The following is a 22,705-nucleotide window of genomic DNA, read 5'->3' on the forward strand; positions in this document are numbered from 1 at the left end:
CGCCACTGGTGACCCATCCAGAGAGCATCAACTGTCGCGCCATCAAGTCGACCAGCGCTGCCCAGGCCGACCTCGTGCTGCTGCAGATGAGTGCCGCCCCTTTCCTTCTCTTCCATTTCCTTCCATGCCTCTCTTCTGTCACGAAGTCTTTGCCTTGCCCCGCACTCATCTCTAGTTCTACAGGAGGTACGCAGCAGGGCATGTCCTTGGATGGCCTATAGTCCACTGCTGAGTGCCGGTTCCCACGAGCTCCATGCCACCCTCTCTTGCCCGCGTGGATCTGTCGTCGTCCGCCCCGTTTCAATTGCTAGGTGCTGCCGCCATCGCCCCCGAAAGTCCACCTGAGTGGTCGCATCCTCTGCATCATGGTGGAGTCGTTTCTCTGCCTCTTGTCGTCCCGGTCGTGTTGACCGCGTCCCCAAGCCAGCCAAGCCATCATGGGCCTTCTTGTTTGTATGTTGTGAGCAACTTCCGTCATTGCTGAAGCTCTATTCTTTTTTTGATTAGTTTTGACATGTAGTTGTCATTTATTCTTTTGCAAATGGACTTTTGCACGAGCACATGATTCCTGCAGTGGCTAGCGCCTCTCCTTCCACGCGGGACACCTGGGATCAAATCCTAACGGGCACACCTGATGCGTCTCAAACGTATCAAATTTTCCAAACACTTTTGCTATTGTTTTGGCCACATTCTTGCATGATTTGAATGAAACTAACCGAGACAAACGTTGTTTTCAGCAGAACTGTTTGTTTGGTTTCCTTGTGAGCAGGAAAATGGATATTTAGACGTCCCGGAAAATTCCCATAAAAATAGAGAAAATCCACGCATCGGGAGAAACAATAGGCCAAAAGATGGGCCAGAGGGGAGCCACAGGGCCTCCAGGCGACCTGCTGGCGCGGCCTGCCCCCTGGCCGCGCCGGGGGCCGCCTGGGTGGGGCCCACCCCCTCTGGTGCCCTATTTTGGCTCCTATTTTTACCCGTGACGCAGAAATCTAAGAACATAAGTCGTTTTTCAAGTTCTGGACGCGGAGCCGCTGCAACTCTCGGTTCTTCTTCGGGAGAGCTAATCCGGAGGCTGTTTTGGCCTCCGGAGAGGGGAAATCGTTGCCATAATCATCACCATCACCTCTCCATCATCCTTCCGTGGCTTCCCCCATCATGTGTGAATAATTCCTTGGTGTAGGTGAAGGGGATGGGAGACATTGGATGAGTTAGATCATGTAATAGTTCGTCGGATTGTTGGGGGCATGTTGCCTATCATCTAATATGGTGTTTATCATCTTTGCTACTACTTGTTACTCTTAATGCTTGCCACTTTGGGCCCAAGTGCCATGATTTCAGATTTGAATTCATTATTTTTTCATGAATATATTTGTGTTCTAGATCCTATCTATGACTAGTATGCACCTATTACAGTCGGGAACCAACGATCCCAATGGTGACAGCTTGCGACACCAAAGGGGATGGACTATAGTTTGAGGATTCCATGTATCCATTGATTGTTAATGCTTTGTTCTGGTGCTCTTTGATAGGAGTACCTTAATATCCATAAGTTCCTTTTGGCCCCGTTGATAGCGGGATGGTAGGACAAAAGATGTTGTGCAAGTTCTTATTGCAAGCACGTACGACTACCTCGGGATACATGCCTAGATGATCATTACTTTTCTATGTGCCTTGCCCCAAGTTAAATACATGATATCTCTCATCCATGATCAATCATTCATCTCCCTACCCTACAGTGTTTGTAATCCTGCTGGTCACAAGTCGCTTTGCTTTCGCTGTTTTACTTTCGTTGCTTTGCCACTATTACTTCCGTTGCCACCATCACTTCCATATCACTGTTGCCACTAATATTTCATTGCAAAGAAAGTATCTTTCTGGTGCGGTTGAATTGACAACTCAATTGTTAAAGCTTATTTTATTTATTCTCAGATTTCTAAGGCTGCTAAGCAGTCTAGAATTGAACTTCCTATTTCACGCTACCCCATTGGTAGATCTTTTGGTTACCTAGACTTGAGTCGTCTCAAGGAAAGAATTCTTAATGATGATTATATTGAACTTGATGGTGATTTATGCATGGAAATTACAGAGTGTGCTGACTCTGACCCTGCTTCTGTTAAGAAGTTGCTTTAAAAGCATTCTATGAAGAACAAATTTACTCCTGATTCTAAATTTTCTTCATCTCCTATTTGCCTTCAGGATTATGATTTTGATTTCTCTGTTGATCTTTCACTTATATCCATAGTTGAAGCTGACCGCTTTTATGGCAGAGAAGATGACGATGCTATTGCACACCTTACCAAACTCACTGAGTTGGGTGGCTTATTCACTAAAGAGGACAAGAAGAGAAATTATTATGTTACTAACCTACTTCCTTTCTCTTGGAAGGAAGATGCTAAAGCATGGTATGATGCACTACCATGTGGTTCGATTAAGAGTCCTCAAGATTTAGCTCAATCTTTTGTTGCTAAATATTTTCCTGCTCATAAGCAACATGCTGCTTTACAAATAATTTATAACTTTAAACAGTTGCAGGATGAGCACCTCCCTAAAGCTTGGGGGAGGTATTGCACTTTGCTTAAGGCTAGACCGGTACATGGAATCCCTAGGAATGAACTGCTTGATATATTTTATGCTGGTCTAACCGATGAATCTATAACCTATCTGGGTAGTTATGCTCGTTGTGTTTTCAGGGAAACAACACGGGACGATGCCAAAGAATTAATGAGCAAGATAGCTAAGAATCATGATGATTGGACCATTCTTGAACCACCTCCATCACCCAAGAAGAGATATATGCTTTTCTTGAGCCTAGAAGTTATGCAAGAATTCAAGAAGTCTATGAAAGAGAGAGGTATTAAAACCGAAGATGTGAAGAATCTACCTCCTATTGAGAAATTATGTGAGCCTACCACTCACCCACCTATGGTAGAGGTACTCTCTTTGTTAGAATTCAATGCAAGTGACGTCCCTCACGGTAAGCCTCCAGATCCATGTTTAGATGAGCTTGATAATTTCATTGTCAAGCAAAATCACTTTAATGAGCGGATTCAAAGCCAGTTGCATGATAATTCCCTTGCTATCAAAAGTTTGCTTGATGTTTTAAGGAGAACCGTTAATCACTACTAAAATTCATAAATTTGTCATCTGCCAAAGCGGACGGCAAAGGGTGCAACCACGGACGGCAAAGGCTTTGTTGTCGGTCAGCTGACGGCAAAGTAGACGGCAAAAAAAAATCTGGTGAAGAGGTTCTTTGCCGTCTGCTTTCCCAAAGCGGATGGCAAATAATCTTTGCCATGAGGGGGCAGACGGCAAATTAACTAGGACGGCATATATTGCAACGTCCCCGTTAAGTGTTAATGGCAGGCCTCCTCCCTTTGCCGTCTGCCTCCCCCCTTTTCCATGTGGGATCAGACGGCAAAGAGGGGAGAAAGAGGGGGCAGATTCCCCCCTTTGCCGTCTGCCTCCCCCCCTTTGCCATGTGGGGGCAGACGGCAAAGAGGGGAGAGAGAGGGGGTAGATTCCCCCCTTTGCCGTCTGCCTCCCCCCCTTTGCCATGTGGGGGCAGACGGCAAAGAGGGGAGAGAGAGGGGGCAGATTCCCCCCTTTGCCGTCATCCTCCCCCCATTGCCATGTGGGGGCAGACGGCAAAGAGGGGAGAGAGAGGGGGCAGATTCCCCCCTTTGCCGTCTGCCTCCCCCCCTTTGCCATGTGGGGGCAGACGGCAAAGAGGGGAACGAGCCCCTTATTTATTTATTTTTTGTTATATCCAACATTTTTAACAATAATCAGGATATATATATATATTTTACATAAATAAATTTCTTTCCGTACTCATAACCATATTAAAATAACCTCTTATATCCAGCTTTCAAGTTGCATCCACGTGCATACAAAGTTTCATATATTACACCAGTTTCATCCACGTGCATACAAAGTTTCATATATTCATATACTACAATAGTTTCAATACAACCCATGGTACAAGAAATCATCTTCAAGCATTCCATCAATATTTGCCAACCTTCCCGTGAAGTGAAGATAATCTGCAAAATGACAAATAAGAAAGTTAGAAGAATAATGCTAGATGAAGTAGTGTATATATAGGTTATTTCGGAGAGAAATTAGCTAAGTATAGACCATTTAAGAGCTAACTAAGCTAATTATGTCATTTAGGTGGAACCCTAGCTAACTATAGGTCCTTTCGGAGCTAACTTGGGTAAAATAGGTCATTCCGGAGCAAACTATGCATATTAAGCCATTTTTGATCTAGCTAGGCTAATTATAGGCCATTTAATACCTAAGTTAGGGGGAGTAGGTCATGTTGCAGCTACGTAAGCTTTGTTATGTCATTTAGGAGAGAACTTAGCTAAGCATAGGTCATGTTTTATAAATAGACCATTTAGGAGCTAACTAAGCTAACTATGTCATTTCGTAGGATAATTAGCCAAGTATAGGTCATTTTTCATTAAATAGGTAATTTTGGAGCTAACTAAGCTAATTATGTCGTTTAGATGGATAATTAGCCAATTTAGGCTTTCTTGGATGAGTGTAAGCTACGTAGAAGAAGAGAAAGAGAAGAATAAGTAAAAGAAGGAGGACGAGGAGGAGGAGAAGGAGAAGGAAGAGGAGAAGAGGAAGAAAAGAAGAAGGAGAAGGAGAATGAGGAAGAAGGAGGAAGAAGAAGGAGAAGGAGCTCTCCTTCTCCTTCTTCTCCTCCTTCTTCTCCTTCTTCTTATCCTCCTCCCTCTCCTTCTTCTTCTTCTCCTCTTCTTCTTCTTCCTTCCTTTCATTTTTCCTCTTTCTTCCCCTCTTGTCCCCTTCTTCGGGCTAACTTGGCTAAGAATGCGTTTTTGGAGCTAATTATGTCATTTCGAGGATAATTAGCTAAGTATAGGTCATTTTTTATTAAATAGGTCATTTTGGAGCTAACTAAGCTAATTATGTCATTTAGATGGATAATTAGCCAATTTAGCCTGTCTTGGATGAGTCTAAGCTACGTAGAAGAAGAGAAAGAGAAGAAGAAGTAAAAGAAGGAGGAGGAGGAGGAGGAGGAGGAGGAGAAGGCGAAGGAGAGGAGAAGAAGAAGAAAAGAAGAAGGAGAAGGAGAAGGAGGAAGAAGGAGGAAGAAGAAGGAGAACGAGGAGCTCCTTCTCCTCCTTCTCCTCCTTCTTCTCCTTCTTCTTCTCCTCCTCCCTCTCCTTCTTCTTCTTCTCCTCTTCTTCTTCTTCCTTCATTTCATTTTTCCTCTTTCTTCTCCTGTTGTCCCATTCTTCGGGCTAAATTGGCTAAGAATGCCTTTTTGGAGCTAATTATGTCATTTCGAGGATAATTAGCTAAGTATAGGTCATTTTTTATCAAATAGGTCATTTTGGAGCTAACTAAGCTAATTATGTCATTTAGATAGATAATTAGCCAATTTAGCCTGTCTTGGATGAGTCTAAGCTACGTAGAAGAAGAGAAAGAGAAGAAGAAGTATAAGAAGGAGGAGGAGTAGGAGGAGGAGAAGGAGAAGGATAGGAGAAGAAGAAGAAAAGAAGAAGGAGAAGGAGAAGGAGGAAGAAGGAGGAAGAAGAAGGAGAAGGAGCGCTCCTTCTCCTTCTTCTCCTCCTTCTTCTTATCCTCCTCCCTCTCCTTCTTCTTCTTCTCCTCTTCTTCTTCTTCCTTCCTTTCATTTTTCCTCTTTCTTCCCCACTTGTCCCCTTCTTCGGGCTAAATTGGCTAAGAATGCCTTTTTGGAGCTAATTATGTCATTTCGAGGATAATTAGCTAAGTATAGGTCATTTTTTATTAAATAGGTCATTTTGGAGCTAACTAACCTAATTATGTCATTTAGATGGATAATTAGCCAATTTAGCCTGTCTTGGATGAGTCAAAGCTACGTAGAAGAAGAGAAAGAGAAGAAGAAGTAAAAGAAGGAGGAGGAGGAGGAGGAGGAGAAGGAGAAGGAGAGGAGAAGAAGAAGAAAAGAAGAAGGAGAAGGAGAAGGAGGAAGAAGGAGGAAGAAGAAGGAGAAGGATGAGCTCCTTCTCCTTCTCCTCCTTCTTCTCCTTCTTCTTATCCTCCTCCCTCTCCTTCTTCTTCTTCTCCTCTTCTTCTTCTTCCTTCCTTTCATTTTTCCTCTTTCTTCTCCTCTTGTCCCGTTCTTCGGGCTAAATTGGCTAAGAATGCATTTTTGGAGCTAATTATGTCATTTCGAGGATAATTAGCTAAGTATAGGTCATTTTTTATTAAATAGGTCATTTTGGAGCTAGCTGAGCTAATTATGTCATTTAGATGGATAATTAGCCAATTTAGCCTGTCTCGGATGAGTCTAAGCTACGTAGAAGAAGAGAAAGAGAAGAAGAAGTAAAAGAAGGACGAGGAGGAGGAGGAGGAGAAGGAGAAGGAGAGGAGAAGAAGAAGAAAAGAAGGAGAAGGAGAAGGAGGAAGAAGGAGGAATAAGAAGGAGAAGGAGGAGCTCCTTCTCCTTCTTCTCCTTCTTCTTATCCTCCTCCCTCTCCTTCTTCTTCTTCTCCTCTTCTTCTTCTTCCTTCATTTCATTTTTCCTCTTTCTTCTCCTCTTGTCCCCTTCTTCGGGCTAAATTGGCTAAGAATGCCTTTTTGGACCTAATTGTGTCATTTCGAGGATAATTAGCTAAGTATAGGTCATTTTTTATCAAATAGGTCATTTTGGAGCTAACTAAGCTAATTATGTCATTTAGATAGATAATTAGCCAATTTAGCCTGTCTTGGATGAGTCTAAGCTACGTAGAAGAAGAGAAAGAGAAGAAGAAGTATAAGAAGGAGGAGGAGTAGGAGGAGGAGAAGGAGAAGGATAGGAGAAGAAGAAGAAAAGAAGAAGGAGAAGGAGAAGGAGGAAGAAGGAGGAAGAAGAAGGAGAAGGAGCGCTCCTTCTCCTTCTTCTCCTCCTTCTTCTTATCCTCCTCCCTCTCCTTCTTCTTCTTCTCCTCTTCTTCTTCTTCCTTCCTTTCATTTTTCCTCTTTCTTCCCCACTTGTCCCCTTCTTCGGGCTAAATTGGCTAAGAATGCCTTTTTGGAGCTAATTATGTCATTTCGAGGATAATTAGCTAAGTATAGGTCATTTTTTATTAAATAGGTCATTTTGGAGCTAACTAAGCTAATTATGTCATTTATATGGATAATTAGCCAATTTAGCCTGTCTTGGATGAGTCAAAGCTACGTAGAAGAAGAGAAAGAGAAGAAGAAGTAAAAGAAGGAGGAGGAGGAGAAGGAGAAGGAGAGGAGAAGAAGAAGAAAAGAAGAAGGAGAAGGAGAAGGAGGAAGAAGGAGGAAGAAGAAGGAGAAGGATGAGCTCCTTCTCCTTCTTCTCCTCCTTCTTCTCCTTCTTCTTATCCTCCTCCCTCTCCTTCTTCTTCTTCTCCTCTTCTTCTTCTTCCTTCCTTTCATTTTTCCTCTTTCTTCTCCTCTTGTCCCGTTCTTCGGGCTAAATTGGCTAAGAATGCCTTTTTGGAGCTAATTATGTCATTTCGAGGATAATTAGCTAAGTATAGGTCATTTTTTATTAAATAGGTCATTTTGGAGCTAGCTGAGCTAATTATGTCATTTAGATGGATAATTAGCCAATTTAGCCTGTCTTGGATGAGTCTAAGCTACGTAGAAGAAGAGAAAGAGAAGAAGAAGTAAAAGAAGGACGAGGAGGAGGAGGAGGAGTAGGAGAAGGAGAGGAGAAGAAGAAGAAAAGAAGGAGAAGGAGAAGGAGGAAGAAGGAGGAATAAGAAGGAGAAGGAGGAGCTCCTTCTCCTTCTTCTCCTTCTTCTTCTCCTCCTCCCTCTCCTTCTTCTTCTTCTCCTCTTCTTCTTCTTCCTTCATTTCATTTTTCCTCTTTCTTATCCTCTTGTCCCCTTCTTCGGGCTAAATTGGCTAAGAATGCCATTTTGGAGCTAATTATGTCATTTCGAGGATAATTAGCTAAGTATAGGTCATTTTTTATTAAATAGGTCATTTTGGAGCTAACTAAGCTAATTATGTCATTTAGATGGATAATTAGCCAATTTAGCCTGTCTTGGATGAGTCAAAGCTACGTAGAAGAAGAGAAAGAGAAGAAGAAGTAAAAGAAGGAGGAGGAGGAGGAGGAGGAGGAGAAGGAGAAGGAGAGGAGAAGAAGAAGAAAAGAAGAAGGAGAAGGACAAGGAGGAAGAAGGAGGAAGAAGAAGGAGAAGGATGAGCTCCTTCTCCTTCTTCTCCTCCTTCTTCTCCTTCTTCTTATCCTCCTCCCTCTCCTTCTTCTTCTTCTCCTCTTCTTCTTCTTCCTTCCTTTCATTTTTCCTCTTTCTTCTCCTCTTGTCCCGTTCTTCGGGCTAAATTGGCTAAGAATGCATTTTTGGAGCTAATTATGTCATTTCGAGGATAATTAGCTAAGTATAGGTCATTTTTTATTAAATAGGTCATTTTGGAGCTAGCTGAGCTAATTATGTCATTTAGATGGATAATTAGCCAATTTAGCCTGTCTCGGATGAGTCTAAGCTACGTAGAAGAAGAGAAAGAGAAGAAGAAGTAAAAGAAGGACGAGGAGGAGGAGGAGGAGAAGGAGAAGGAGAGGAGAAGAAGAAGAAAAGAAGGAGAAGGAGAAGGAGGAAGAAGGAGGAATAAGAAGGAGAAGGAGGAGCTCCTTCTCCTTCTTCTCCTTCTTCTTATCCTCCTCCCTCTCCTTCTTCTTCTTCTCCTCTTCTTCTTCTTCCTTCATTTCATTTTTCCTCTTTCTTGTCCTCTTGTCCCCTTCTTCGGGCTAAATTGGCTAAGAATGCCTTTTTGGAGCTAATTATGTCATTTCGAGGATAATTAGCTAAGTATAGGTCATTTTTTATCAAATAGGTCATTTTGGAGCTAACTAAGCTAATTATGTCATTTAGATAGATAATTAGCCAATTTAGCCTGTCTTGGATGAGTCTAAGCTACGTAGAAGAAGAGAAAGAGAAGAAGAAGTATAAGAAGGAGGAGGAGTAGGAGGAGGAGAAGGAGAAGGATAGGAGAAGAAGAAGAAAAGAAGAAGGAGAAGGAGAAGGAGGAAGAAGGAGGAAGAAGAAGGAGAAGGAGCGCTCCTTCTCCTTCTTCTCCTCCTTCTTCTTATCCTCCTCCCTCTCCTTCTTCTTCTTCTCCTCTTCTTCTTCTTCCTTCCTTTCATTTTTCCTCTTTCTTCCCCACTTGTCCCCTTCTTCGGGCTAAATTGGCTAAGAATGCCTTTTTGGAGCTAATTATGTCATTTCGAGGATAATTAGCTAAGTATAGGTCATTTTTTATTAAATAGGTCATTTTGGAGCTAACTAAGCTAATTATGTCATTTATATGGATAATTAGCCAATTTAGCCTGTCTTGGATGAGTCAAAGCTACGTAGAAGAAGAGAAAGAGAAGAAGAAGTAAAAGAAGGAGGAGGAGGAGAAGGAGAAGGAGAGGAGAAGAAGAAGAAAAGAAGAAGGAGAAGGAGAAGGAGGAAGAAGGAGGAAGAAGAAGGAGAAGGATGAGCTCCTTCTCCTTCTTCTCCTCCTTCTTCTCCTTCTTCTTATCCTCCTCCCTCTCCTTCTTCTTCTTCTCCTCTTCTTCTTCTTCCTTCCTTTCATTTTTCCTCTTTCTTCTCCTCTTGTCCCGTTCTTCGGGCTAAATTGGCTAAGAATGCCTTTTTGGAGCTAATTATGTCATTTCGAGGATAATTAGCTAAGTATAGGTCATTTTTTATTAAATAGGTCATTTTGGAGCTAGCTGAGCTAAATATGTCATTTAGATGGATAATTAGCCAATTTAGCCTGTCTTGGATGAGTCTAAGCTACGTAGAAGAAGAGAAAGAGAAGAAGAAGTAAAAGAAGGACGAGGAGGAGGAGGAGGAGTAGGAGAAGGAGAGGAGAAGAAGAAGAAAAGAAGGAGAAGGAGAAGGAGGAAGAAGGAGGAATAAGAAGGAGAAGGAGGAGCTCCTTCTCCTTCTTCTCCTTCTTCTTCTCCTCCTCCCTCTCCTTCTTCTTCTTCTCCTCTTCTTCTTCTTCCTTCATTTCATTTTTCCTCTTTCTTATCCTCTTGTCCCCTTCTTCGGGCTAAATTGGCTAAGAATGCCTTTTTGGAGCTAATTATGTCATTTCGAGGATAATTAGCTAAGTATAGGTCATTTTTTATCAAATAGGTCATTTTGGAGCTAACTAAGCTAATTATGTCATTTAGATAGATAATTAGCCAATTTAGCCTGTCTTGGATGAGTCTAAGCTACGTAGAAGAAGAGAAAGAGAAGAAGAAGTATAAGAAGGAGGAGGAGTAGGAGGAGGAGAAGGAGAAGGATAGGAGAAGAAGAAGAAAAGAAGAAGGAGAAGGAGAAGGAGGAAGAAGGAGGAAGAAGAAGGAGAAGGAGCGCTCCTTCTCCTTCTTCTCCTCCTTCTTCTTATCCTCCTCCCTCTCCTTCTTCTTCTTCTCCTCTTCTTCTTCTTCCTTCCTTTCATTTTTCCTCTTTCTTCCCCACTTGTCCCCTTCTTCGGGCTAAATTGGCTAAGAATGCCTTTTTGGAGCTAATTATGTCATTTCGAGGATAATTAGCTAAGTATAGGTCATTTTTTATTAAATAGGTCATTTTGGAGCTAACTAAGCTAATTATGTCATTTAGATGGATAATTAGCCAATTTAGCCTGTCTTGGATGAGTCAAAGCTACGTAGAAGAAGAGAAAGAGAAGAAGAAGTAAAAGAAGGAGGAGGAGGAGGAGGAGGAGGAGAAGGAGAAGGAGAGGAGAAGAAGAAGAAAAGAAGAAGGAGAAGGAGAAGGAGGAAGAAGGAGGAAGAAGAAGGAGAAGGATGAGCTCCTTCTCCTTCTTCTCCTCCTTCTTCTCCTTCTTCTTATCCTCCTCCCTCTCCTTCTTCTTCTTCTCCTCTTCTTCTTCTTCCTTCCTTTCATTTTTCCTCTTTCTTCTCCTCTTGTCCCGTTCTTCGGGCTAAATTGGCTAAGAATGCCTTTTTGGAGCTAATTATGTCATTTCGAGGATAATTAGCTAAGTATAGGTCATTTTTTATTAAATAGGTCATTTTGGAGCTAGCTGAGCTAATTATGTCATTTAGATGGATAATTAGCCAATTTAGCCTGTCTTGGATGAGTCTAAGCTACGTAGAAGAAGAGAAAGAGAAGAAGAAGTAAAAGAAGGACGAGGAGGAGGAGGAGGAGAAGGAGAAGGAGAGGAGAAGAAGAAGAAAAGAAGGAGAAGGAGAAGGAGGAAGAAGGAGGAATAAGAAGGAGAAGGAGGAGCTCCTTCTCCTTCTTCTCCTTCTTCTTATCCTCCTCCCTCTCCTTCTTCTTCTTCTCCTCTTCTTCTTCTTCCTTCATTTCATATTTCCTCTTTCTTCTCCTCTTGTCCCCTTCTTCGGGCTAAATTGGCTAAGAATGCCTTTTTGGAGCTAATTATGTCATTTCGAGGATAATTAGCTAAGTATAGGTCATTTTTTATCAAATAGGTCATTTTGGAGCTAACTAAGCTAATTATGTCATTTAGATAGATAATTAGCCAATTTAGCCTGTCTTGGATGAGTCTAAGCTACGTAGAAGAAGAGAAAGAGAAGAAGAAGTATAAGAAGGAGGAGGAGTAGGAGGAGGAGAAGGAGAAGGATAGGAGAAGAAGAAGAAAAGAAGAAGGAGAAGGAGAAGGAGGAAGAAGGAGGAAGAAGAAGGAGAAGGAGCGCTCCTTCTCCTTCTTCTCCTCCTTCTTCTTATCCTCCTCCCTCTCCTTCTTCTTCTTCTCCTCTTCTTCTTCTTCCTTCCTTTCATTTTTCCTCTTTCTTCCCCACTTGTCCCCTTCTTCGGGCTAAATTGGCTAAGAATGCCTTTTTGGAGCTAATTATGTCATTTCGAGGATAATTAGCTAAGTATAGGTCATTTTTTATTAAATAGGTCATTTTGGAGCTAACTAAGCTAATTATGTCATTTAGATGGATAATTAGCCAATTTAGCCTGTCTTGGATGAGTCAAAGCTACGTAGAAGAAGAGAAAGAGAAGAAGAAGTAAAAGAAGGAGGAGGAGGACAAGGAGAAGGAGAGGAGAAGAAGAAGAAAAGAAGAAGGAGAAGGAGAAGGAGGAAGAAGGAGGAAGAAGAAGGAGAAGGATGAGCTCCTTCTCCTTCTTCTCCTCCTTCTTCTCCTTCTTCTTATCCTCCTCCCTCTCCTTCTTCTTCTTCTCCTCTTCTTCTTCTTCCTTCCTTTCATTTTTCCTCTTTCTTCTCCTCTTGTCCCGTTCTTCGGGCTAAATTGGCTAAGAATGCCTTTTTGGAGCTAATTATGTCATTTCGAGGATAATTAGCTAAGTATAGGTCATTTTTTATTAATTAGGTCATTTTGGAGCTAGCTGAGCTAATTATGTCATTTAGATGGATAATTAGCCAATTTAGCCTGTCTTGGATGAGTCTAAGCTACGTAGAAGAAGAGAAAGAGAAGAAGAAGTAAAAGAAGGACGAGGAGGAGGAGGAGGAGAAGGAGAAGGAGAGGAGAAGAAGAAGAAAAGAAGGAGAAGGAGAAGGAGGAAGAAGGAGGAATAAGAAGGAGAAGGAGGAGCTCCTTCTCCTTCTTCTCCTTCTTCTTATCCTCCTCCCTCTCCTTCTTCTTCTTCTCCTCTTCTTCTTCTTCCTTCATTTCATTTTTCCTCTTTCTTCTCCTCTTGTTCCCTTCTTCGGGCTAAATTGGCTAAGAATGCCTTTTTGGAGCTAATTATGTCATTTCGAGGATAATTAGCTAAGTATAGGTCATTTTTTATCAAATAGGTCATTTTGGAGCTAACTAAGCTAATTATGTCATTTAGATAGATAATTAGCCAATTTAGCCTGTCTTGGATGAGTCTAAGCTACGTAGAAGAAGAGAAAGAGAAGAAGAAGTATAAGAAGGAGGAGGAGTAGGAGGAGGAGAAGGAGAAGGATAGGAGAAGAAGAAGAAAAGAAGAAGGAGAAGGAGAAGGAGGAAGAAGGAGGAAGAAGAAGGAGAAGGAGCGCTCCTTCTCCTTCTTCTCCTCCTTCTTCTTATCCTCCTCCCTCTCCTTCTTCTTCTTCTCCTCTTCTTCTTCTTCCTTCCTTTCATTTTTCCTCTTTCTTCCCCACTTGTCCCCTTCTTCGGGCTAAATTGGCTAAGAATGCCTTTTTGGAGCTAATTATGTCATTTCGAGGATAATTAGCTAAGTATAGGTCATTTTTTATTAAATAGGTCATTTTGGAGCTAACTAAGCTAATTATGTCATTTAGATGGATAATTAGCCAATTTAGCCTGTCTTGGATGAGTCAAAGCTACGTAGAAGAAGAGAAAGAAAAGAAGAAGTAAAAGAAGGAGGAGGAGGAGGAGGAGGAGGAGAAGGAGAAGGAGAGGAGAAGAAGAAGAAAAGAAGAAGGAGAAGGAGAAGGAGGAAGAAGGAGGAAGAAGAAGGAGAAGGATGAGCTCCTTCTCCTTCTTCTCCTCCTTCTTCTCCTTCTTCTTATCCTCCTCCCTCTCCTTCTTCTTCTTCTCCTCTTCTTATTCTTCCTTCCTTTCATTTTTCCTCTTTCTTCTCCTCTTGTCCCCTTCTTCGTGCTAAATTGGCTAAGAATGCCTTTTTGGAGCTAATTATGTCATTTCGAGGATAATTAGCTAAGTATAGGTCATTTTTTATTAAATAGGTCATTTTGGAGCTAGCTGAGCTAATTATGTCATTTAGATGGATAATTAGCCAATTTAGCGTGTCTTGGATGAGTCTAAGCTACGTAGAAGAAGAGAAAGAGAAGAAGAAGTAAAAGAAGGAGGAGGAGGAGGAGGAGGAGAAGGAGAAGGAGAGGACAAGAAGAAGAAAAGAAGGAGAAGGAGAAGGAGGAAGAAGGAGGAATAAGAAGGAGAAGGAGGAGCTCCTTCTCCTTCTTCTCCTTCTTCTTATCCTCCTCCCTCTCCTTCTTCTTCTTCTCCTCTTCTTCTTCTTCCTTCCTTTCATTTTCCTCTTTTTTCTCCTCTTGTCCCCTTCTTCGGGCTAAATTGGCTAAGAATGCCTTTTTGGAGCTAATTATGTCATTTCGAGGATAATTAGCTGAGTATATGTCATTGTTTATTAAATAGGTCATTTTGGACCTAACTAAGCTAATTATGTCATTTAGATGGATAATTAGTCAATTTAGCCTGTCTTGGATGAGTCTAAGCTACGTAGAAGAAGAGAAAGAGAAGAAGAAGTAAAAGAAGGAGGAGGAGGAGGAGGAGGAGAAGGAGAAGGAGAGGAGAAGAAGAAGAAAAGAAGGAGAAGGAGAAGGAGGAAGAAGGAGGAATAAGAAGGAGAAGGAGGAGCTCCTTCTCCTTCTTCTCCTTCTTCTTATCCTCCTCCCTCTCCTTCTTCTTCTTCTCCTCTTCTTCTTCTTCCTTCCTTTCATTTTTCCTCTTTTTTCTCCTCTTGTCCCCTTCTTCGGGCTAAATTGGCTAAGAATGCCTTTTTGGAGCTAATTATGTCATTTCGAGGATAATTAGCTGAGTATATGTCATTGTTTATTAAATAGGTCATTTTGGAGCTAACTAAGCTAATTATGTCATTTAGATGGATAATTAGTCAATTTAGCCTGTCTTGGATGAGTCTAAGCTACGTAGAAGAAGAGAAAGAGAAGAAGAAGTAAAAGAAGGATGAGGAGGAGGAGGAGGAGGATGAGAAGGATAAGGAGAGGAGAAGAAGAAGAAAAGAAGAAGGAGAAGGAGAAGGAGGAATAAGGAGGAAGAAGAAGGAGAAGGAGGAGCTCCTTCTCCTTCTTCTCCTTCTTCTCCTTCGTCTTATGCTCCTCCCTCTCCTTCTTCTTCTTCTCCTCTTCTTCTTCTTCCTTCCTTTCATTTTTCCTCTTTCTTCTCCTCTTGTCCCCTTCTTCGGGCTAAATTGGCTAAGAATGCCTTTTTGGAGCTAATTATGTCAATTCGAGGATAATTAGCTAAGCATAGGTGATTTTTTTAAATAAGTCATTTTGGAGCTAACTAAGCTAATTATGTCATTTAGATGGATAATTAGCCAATTTAGCCTGTCTTGGATGAGTCTAAGCTACGTAGAAGAAGAGAAAGAGAAGAAGAAGTAAAAGAAGGAGGAGGAGGAGGAGGAGGAGGAGAGGGAGAGGAGAGGAGAAGAAGAAGAAAAGAATAAGGAGAAGGAGGAGGAAGAAGGAGGAAGAAGAAGGAGAAGGAGGAGCTCCTTCTCCTTCTTCTCCTTCTTCTTATCCTCCTCGCTCTCCTTCTTCTTCTTCTCCTCTTCTTCTTCTTCCTTCATTTCATTTTTCCTCTTTCTTCTTCTGTTGTCCCCTTCTTCAGGCTAAATTGGCTAAGAATGCCTTTTTGGAGCTAATTATGTCATTTCGTAGGATAATTAGCCAAGTATAGGACATTTTTATTAAAAAGGTCATTTTCGATCTAACTAAGCTAATTATGTCATTTAGATGGATAATTAGCCAATTTAGGCTTTCTTGGATGAGTCTAAGCTACGTAGAAGAAGAGAAAGAGAAGAAGAAGTAAAGGAAGGAGGAGGAGGAGGAGAAGGAGAAGGAAGAGGAGAAGAAGAAGAAAAGAAGAAGGAGAAGGAGAAGGAGGAAGAAGGCGGAACAAGAAGGAGAAGGAGCTCTCCTTCTCCTTCTTCTCCTCCTTCTTCTCCTTCTTCTTATCCTCCTCCCTCTCCTTCTTCTTCTTCTCCTCTTCTTCTTCTTCCTTCCTTTCATTTTTCCTCTTTCTTCTCCTCTTGTCCCCTTCTTCGGGCAAAATTGGCTAAGAATGCCTTTTTGGAGCTAAATATGTCATTTCGAGGATAATTAGCTAAGTATAGGTCATTTTTTATTAAATAGGTCATTTGGGAGCTAACTATGCTAATTATGTCATTTAGATGGATAATTAGCCAATTTAGGCTTTCTTGGATGATTCTAAGCTACGTAGAAGAAGAGAAAGAGAAGAAGAAGTAAAAGAACAAGGAGGAGGAGGAGAAGGAGAAGGAGAAGGAGAAGGAGGAGGAGGAGGAGGAGAAGGAGAAGGAGAGGAGAAGAAGAAGAAAATAAGAAGGAGAAGGAGAAGGAGGAAGAAGCAGGAAGAAGAAGGAGAAGGAGGAGCTCCTTCTCCTTCTTCTCCCCCTTCTTCTCCTTCTTCGTATCCTCCTCCCTCTCCTTCTTCTTCTTATCCTCTTCTTCTTCTTCCTTCCTTTCATTTTTCCTCTTTCTTCTCCTCTTGTCCCCTTCTTCGGGCTAAATTGGCTAAGAATGCCTTTTTGGAGCTAATTATGTCATTTCGAGGATAATTAGCTAAGTATAGGTCATTTTTTATTAAATAGGTCATTTTGGAGCTAACTAAGCTAATTATGTCATTTAGATGGATAGTTAGCCAATTTAGGCTGTCTTGGATGAGTCTAAGCTACGTAGAAGAAGAGAAAGAGAAGAAGAAGTAAAAGAAGGAGGAGAAGGAGGAGGAGGATGAGAAGGAGAAGGAGAGGAGAAGAAGAAGAAAAGAAGAAGGAGAAGGAGAAGGAGGAAGAAGGAGGAAGAAGAAGGAGACGGAGGAGCTCCTTCTCCTTCTTCTCCTTCTTCTTATCCTCCTCCCTCTCCTTCTTCTTCTTCTCCTCTTCTTCTTCTTCCTTCCTTTCATTTTTCCTCTTTCTTCTCCTCTTGTCCCCTTCTACGGGCTAAATTGGCTAAGAATGCCTTTTTGGAGCTAATTTTGTCATTTCGTAGGATAATTAGCCAAGTATAGGTCTTTTTTTATTAAATAGGTCATTTTGGAGCTAACTAAGCTAATTATGTCATTTAGATGGATAATTAGCCAATTTAGGCTTTCTTGGATGAGTCTAAGCTACGTAGAAGAAGAGAAAAGAAGAAGAAATAAAAGAAGGAGGAGGAGGAGGAGGAGGAGGAGAAGGAGAAGGAAGAGGAGAAGAAGAAGAAAAGAAGAAGGAGAAGGAGAAGGAGGAACAAGGAGGAACAAGAAGGAGAAGGAGCTCTCCTTCTCCTTCCTCTCCTCCTTCTTCTCCTTCTTTTTATCCTCCTCCCTCTCCTTCTTCTTCTTCTCCTCTTCTTCTTATTCCTTCCTTTCATTTTTCCTCTTTCTTCTCCTCTTGTCCCCTTCTTCGGGCTAAATTCGCTAAGAATGCTTTTTTGGAGCTAATTATGCCATTTCGAGGATAATTAGCCAATTTAGGCTTTCTTGGATGAGTCTAAGCTACGTAGAAGAAGAGAAAGAGAATAAGAAGTAAAAGAAGGAGGAGAGGAGGAGGAGAAGGAGAAGGAAGAGGAGAAGAAGAAGAAAAGAAGAAGGAGAAGGAGAAGGAGAAGGAGGAAGAAGGAGGAAGAAGAAGGAGAAGGAGGAGCTCCTTCTCCTTCTTCTCCTTCTTCTTATCCTCCTCCCTCTCCTTCTTCTTCTCCTCTTCTTCTTCTTCCTTCCTTTCATTTTTCCTCTTTCTTCTCCTCTTGTCCCCTTCTTCACGCTAAATTGGCTAAGAATGCCTTTTTGGAGCTAATTATGTCATTTCGAGGATAATTAGCTAAGTATAGATCATTTTTTATTAAATAGGTCATTTTGGAGCTAACTAAGCTAATTATGTCATTTAGATGGATAATTAGCCAATTTAGGCTTTCTTGGATGAGTCTAACCTACGTAGAAGAAGAGAAAGAGAAGAAGAAGTAAAAGAAGGAGGAGGAGGAGGAGGAGGAGAAGGAGAAGGACAGGAGAAGAAGAAGAAAAGAAGAAGGAGAAGGAGAAGGAGGAAGAAGGAGGAAGAAGAAGGAGAAGGAGGTGCTCCTTCTCCTTCTTCTCCCCCTTCTTCTCCTTCTTATCCTCCTCCCTCTCCTTCACCTTCTTATCCTCTTCTTCTTCTTCCTTCCTTTCATTTTTCCTCTTTCTTCTCCTCTTGTCCCCTTCTTCGAGCTAAATTGGCTAAGAATGCCTTTTTGGAGCTAATTATGTCATTTCGAGGATAATTAGCTAAGTATAGGTCATTTTTTCTTAAATAGGTCATTTTGGACCTAACTAAGCTAATTATGTCATTTAGATGGATACTTAGCCAATTTAGGCTTTCTTGGATGAGTCTAAGCTACGTAGAAGAAGAGAAAGAGAAAAAGAAGTAAAAGAAGGAGGAGGAGGAGGAGGAGGAGGAGAAGGAGAGGAGAGGAGAAGAAGAAGAAAAGAAGAAGGAGAAGGAGAAGGAGGAAGAAGGAGGAAGAAGAAGGAGAAGGAGGAGGTCCTTCTCCTTCTTCTCCTCCTTCTTTTCCTTCTTCTTATCCTCCTCGCTCTCCTTCTTCTTCTTCTCCTCTTCTTATTCTTCCTTCCTTTCATTTTTCCTCTTTCTTCTCCTGTTGTCCCCTTCTTCGGGCTAAATTGGCTAAGAATGCCTTTTTGGAGCTAATTATGTCATTTCGTAGGATAATTAGCCAAGTATAGGTCATTTTTTATTAAATAGGTCATTTTGGAGCTAACTAAGCTAATTATGTCATTTAGATGGATAATTAGCCAATTTAGGCTTTCTTGGATGAGTCTAAGCTACGTAGAAGAAGAGAAATAGAAGAAGAAGTAAAAGAAGGACGAGGAGGAGGAGGAGGAGGAGAAGGAGAAGGAAGAGGAGAAGAAGAAGAAAATAAGAAGGAGAAGGAGAAGGAGGAAGAAGGAGGAACAAGAAGGAGAAGGAGCTCTCCTTCTCCTTCTTCTCCTCCTTCTTCTCCTTTTTCTTATCCTCCTCGCTCTCCTTCTTCTTCTTCTCCTCTTCTTCTTCTTCCTTCCTTTCATTTTTCCTCTTTCTTCTCCTCTTGTCCCCTTCTTCGGGCTAAATTGGCTAAGAATGCCTTTTTGGAGCTAATTATGCCATTTCGAGGATAGTTAGCTAAGTATAGGTCATTTTTTATTAAATAGGTCATGTTGGAGCTAACTAAGCTAATTATGTCATTTAGAAGGATAATTAGCCAATTTAGGCTTTCTTGGATGAGCCTAAGCTACGTAGAAGAAGAGAAAGAGAAGAAGAAGTAAAAGAAGGAGGAGGAGCAGGAGGAGAAGGAGAAGGAAGAGGAGAAGAAGAAGAAAATAAGAAGGAGAAGGAGAAGGAGAAGGAGGAAGAAGGAGGAAGAAGAAGGAGAAGAAGGAGCTCCTTCTCCTTCTTCTCCTTCTTCTTATCCTCCTCCCTCTCCTTCTTCTTCTTCTCCTCTTCTTCTTCTTCCTTCCTTTCATTTTTCCTCTTTCTTCTCCTCTTGTCCCCTTCTTCGGGCTAAATTGGCTAAGAATGCCTTTTTGGAGCTAATTATGTCATTTCGAGGATAATTAACTAAGTATAGGTCATTTTTTATTAAATAGGTCATTTTGGAGCTAACTAAGCTAATTATGTCATTTAGATGGATACTTAGCCAATTTAGGCTTTCTTGGATGAGTCTAAGCTACGTAGAAGAAGAGAAAGAGAAGAAGAAGTAAAAGAAGGAGGAGGAGGAGGAGGAGGAGAAGGAGAAGGAGAGGAGAAGAAAAAGAAAAGAAGAAGGAGAAGGAGAAGGAGGAAGGAGGAAGAAGAAGGAGAAGGAGGTGCTCCTTCTCCTTCTTCTCCCCCTTCTTCTCCTTCTTCTTATCCTCCTCCCTCTCCTTCTTCTTCTTATCCTCTTCTTCTTCTTCCTTCCTTTCATTTTTCCTCTTTCTTCTCCTCTTGTCCCCTTCTTCGGGCTAAATTCGCTAAGAATGCTTTTTTGGAGCTAATTATGCCATTTCGAGGATAATTAGCCAATTTAGGCTTTCTTGGATGAGTCTACGCTACGTAGAAGAAGAGAAAGAGAAGAAGAAGTAAAAGAAGGAGGAGGAGGACGAGAAGGAGAAGGAAGAGGAGAAGAAGAAGAAAAGAAGAAGGAGAAGGAGAAGGAGAAGGAGGAAGAAGGAGGAAGAAGAAGGAGAAGGAGGAGCTCCTTCTCCTTCTTCTCCTTCTTCTTATCCTCTTCCCTTTCCTTCTTCTTCTTCTTCTTCCTTCCTTTCATTTTTCCTCTTTCTTCTCCTCTTGTCCCCTTCTTCGGGCTAAATTGGCTAAGAATGCCTCTTTGGAGCTAATTATGTCATTTCGAGGATAATTAGCTAAGTATAGATCATTTTTTATTAAATAGGTCATTTTGGAGCTAACTAAGCTAATTATGTCATTTAGATGGATAATTAGCCAATTTAGGCTTTCTTGGATGAGTCTAAGCTACGTAGAAGAAGAGAAAGAGAAGAAGAAGTAAAAGAAGGAGGAGGAGGAGGAGGAGGAGAAGGAGAAGGACAGGAGAAGAAGAAGAAAAGAAGAAGGAGAAGGAGAAGGAGGAAGAAGGAGGAAGAAGAAGGAGAAGGAGGTGCTCCTTCTCCTTCTTCTCCCCCTTCTTCTCCTTCTTATCCTCCTCCCTCTCCTTCACCTTCTTATCCTCTTCTTCTTCTTCCTTCCTTTCATTTTTCCTCTTTCTTCTCCTCTTGTCCCCTTCTTCGAGCTAAATTGGCTAAGAATGCCTTTTTGGAGCTAATTATGTCATTTCGAGGATAATTAGCTAAGTATAGGTCATTTTTTCTTAAATAGGTCATTTTGGACCTAACTAAGCTAATTATGTCATTTAGATGGATACTTAGCCAATTTAGGCTTTCTTGGATGAGTCTAAGCTACGTAGAAGAAGAGAAAGAGAAAAAGAAGTAAAAGAAGGAGGAGGAGGAGGAGGAGGAGGAGAAGGAGAGGAGAGGAGAAGAAGAAGAAAAGAAGAAGGAGAAGGAGAAGGAGGAAGAAGGAGGAAGAAGAAGGAGAAGGAGGAGGTCCTTCTCCTTCTTCTCCTCCTTCTTCTCCTTCTTCTTATCCTCCTCGCTCTCCTTCTTCTTCTTCTCCTCTTCTTATTCTTCCTTCCTTTCATTTTTCCTCTTTCTTCTCCTGTTGTCCCCTTCTTCGGGCTAAATTGGCTAAGAATGCCTTTTTGGAGCTAATTATGTCATTTCGTAGGATAATTAGCCAAGTATAGGTCATTTTTTATTAAATAGGTCATTTTGGAGCTAACTAAGCTAATTATGTCATTTAGATGGATAATTAGCCAATTTAGGCTTTCTTGGATGAGTCTAAGCTACGTAGAAGAAGAGAAATAGAAGAAGAAGTAAAAGAAGGACGAGGAGGAGGAGGAGGAGGAGAAGGAGAAGGAAGAGGAGAAGAAGAAGAAAATAAGAAGGAGAAGGAGAAGGAGGAAGAAGGAGGAACAAGAAGGAGAAGGAGCTCTCCTTCTCCTTCTTCTCCTCCTTCTTCTCCTTTTTCTTATCCTCCTCGCTCTCCTTCTTCTTCTTCTCCTCTTCTTCTTCTTCCTTCCTTTCATTTTTCCTCTTTCTTCTCCTCTTGTCCCCTTCTTCGGGCTAAATTGGCTAAGAATGCCTTTTTGGAGCTAATTATGCCATTTCGAGGATAGTTAGCTAAGTATAGGTCATTTTTATTAAATAGGTCATGTTGGAGCTAACTAAGCTAATTATGTCATTTAGAAGGATAATTAGCCAATTTAGGCTTTCTTGGATGAGTCTAAGCTACGTAGAAGAAGAGAAAGAGAAGAAGAAGTAAAAGAAGGAGGAGGAGCAGGAGGAGAAGGAGAAGGAAGTGGAGAAGAAGAAGAAAATAAGAAGGAGAAGGAGAAGGAGAAGGAGGAAGAAGGAGGAAGAAGAAGAAGGAGAAGGAGGAGTTCCTTCTCCTTCTTCTCCTTCTTCTTATCCTCCTCCCTCTCCTTCTTCTTCTTCTCCTCTTCTTCTTCTTCCTTCCTTTCATTTTTCCTCTTTCTTCTCCTCTTGTCCCCTTCTTCGAGCTAAATTGGCTAAGAATGCCTTTTTGGAGCTAATTATGTCATTTCGAGGATAATTAACTAAGTATAGGTCATTTTTTATTAAATAGGTCATTTTGGAGCTAACTAAGCTAATTATGTCATTTAGATGGATACTTAGCCAATTTAGGCTTTCTTGGATGAGTCTAAGCTACATAGAAGAAGAGAAAGAGAAGAAGAAGTAAAAGAAGGAGGAGGAGGAGGAGGAGGAGAAGGAGAAGGAGAGGAGAAGAAGAAGAAAAGAAGAAGGAGAAGGAGAAGGAGGAAGGAGGAAGAAGAAGGAGAAGGAGGTGCTCCTTCTCCTTCTTCTCCCCCTTCTTCTCCTTCTTCTTATCCTCCTCCCTCTCCTTCTTCTTCTTATCCTCTTCTTCTTCTTCCTTCCTTTCATTTTTCCTCTTTCTTCTCCTCTTGTCCCCTTCTTCGGGCTAAATTCGCTAAGAATGCTTTTTTGGAGCTAATTATGCCATTTCGAGGATAATTAGCCAATTTAGGCTTTCTTGGATTTGTCTAAGCTACGTAGGAGAAGAGAAAGAGAAGAAGAAGTAAAAGAAGGAGGAGGAGGAGGAGGAGAAGGAGAAGGAAGAGGAGAAGAAGAAGAAAAGAAGAAGGAGAAGGAGAAGGAGAAGGAGGAAGAAGGAGGAAGAAGAAGGAGAAGGAGGAGCTCCTTCTCCTTCTTCTCCTTCTTCTTATCCTCCTCCCTCTCCTTCTTCTTCTTCTTCTTCCTTCCTTTCATTTTTCCTCTTTCTTCTCCTCTTGTCCCCTTCTTCGGGCTAAATTGGCTAAGAATGCCTTTTTGGAGCTAATTATGTCATTTCGAGGATAATTAGCTAAGTATAGATCATTTTTTTATTAAATACGTCATTTTGGAGCTAACTAAGCTAATTATGTCATTTAGATGGATAATTAGCCAATTTAGGCTTTCTTGGATGAGTCTAAGCTACGTAGAAGAAGAGAAAGAGAAGAAGAAGTAAAA

Source organism: Hordeum vulgare, chromosome 3H (genome assembly GCF_904849725.1).
Source record: "Hordeum vulgare subsp. vulgare chromosome 3H, MorexV3_pseudomolecules_assembly, whole genome shotgun sequence".
Lineage (NCBI taxonomy): Eukaryota > Viridiplantae > Streptophyta > Magnoliopsida > Poales > Poaceae > Hordeum > Hordeum vulgare.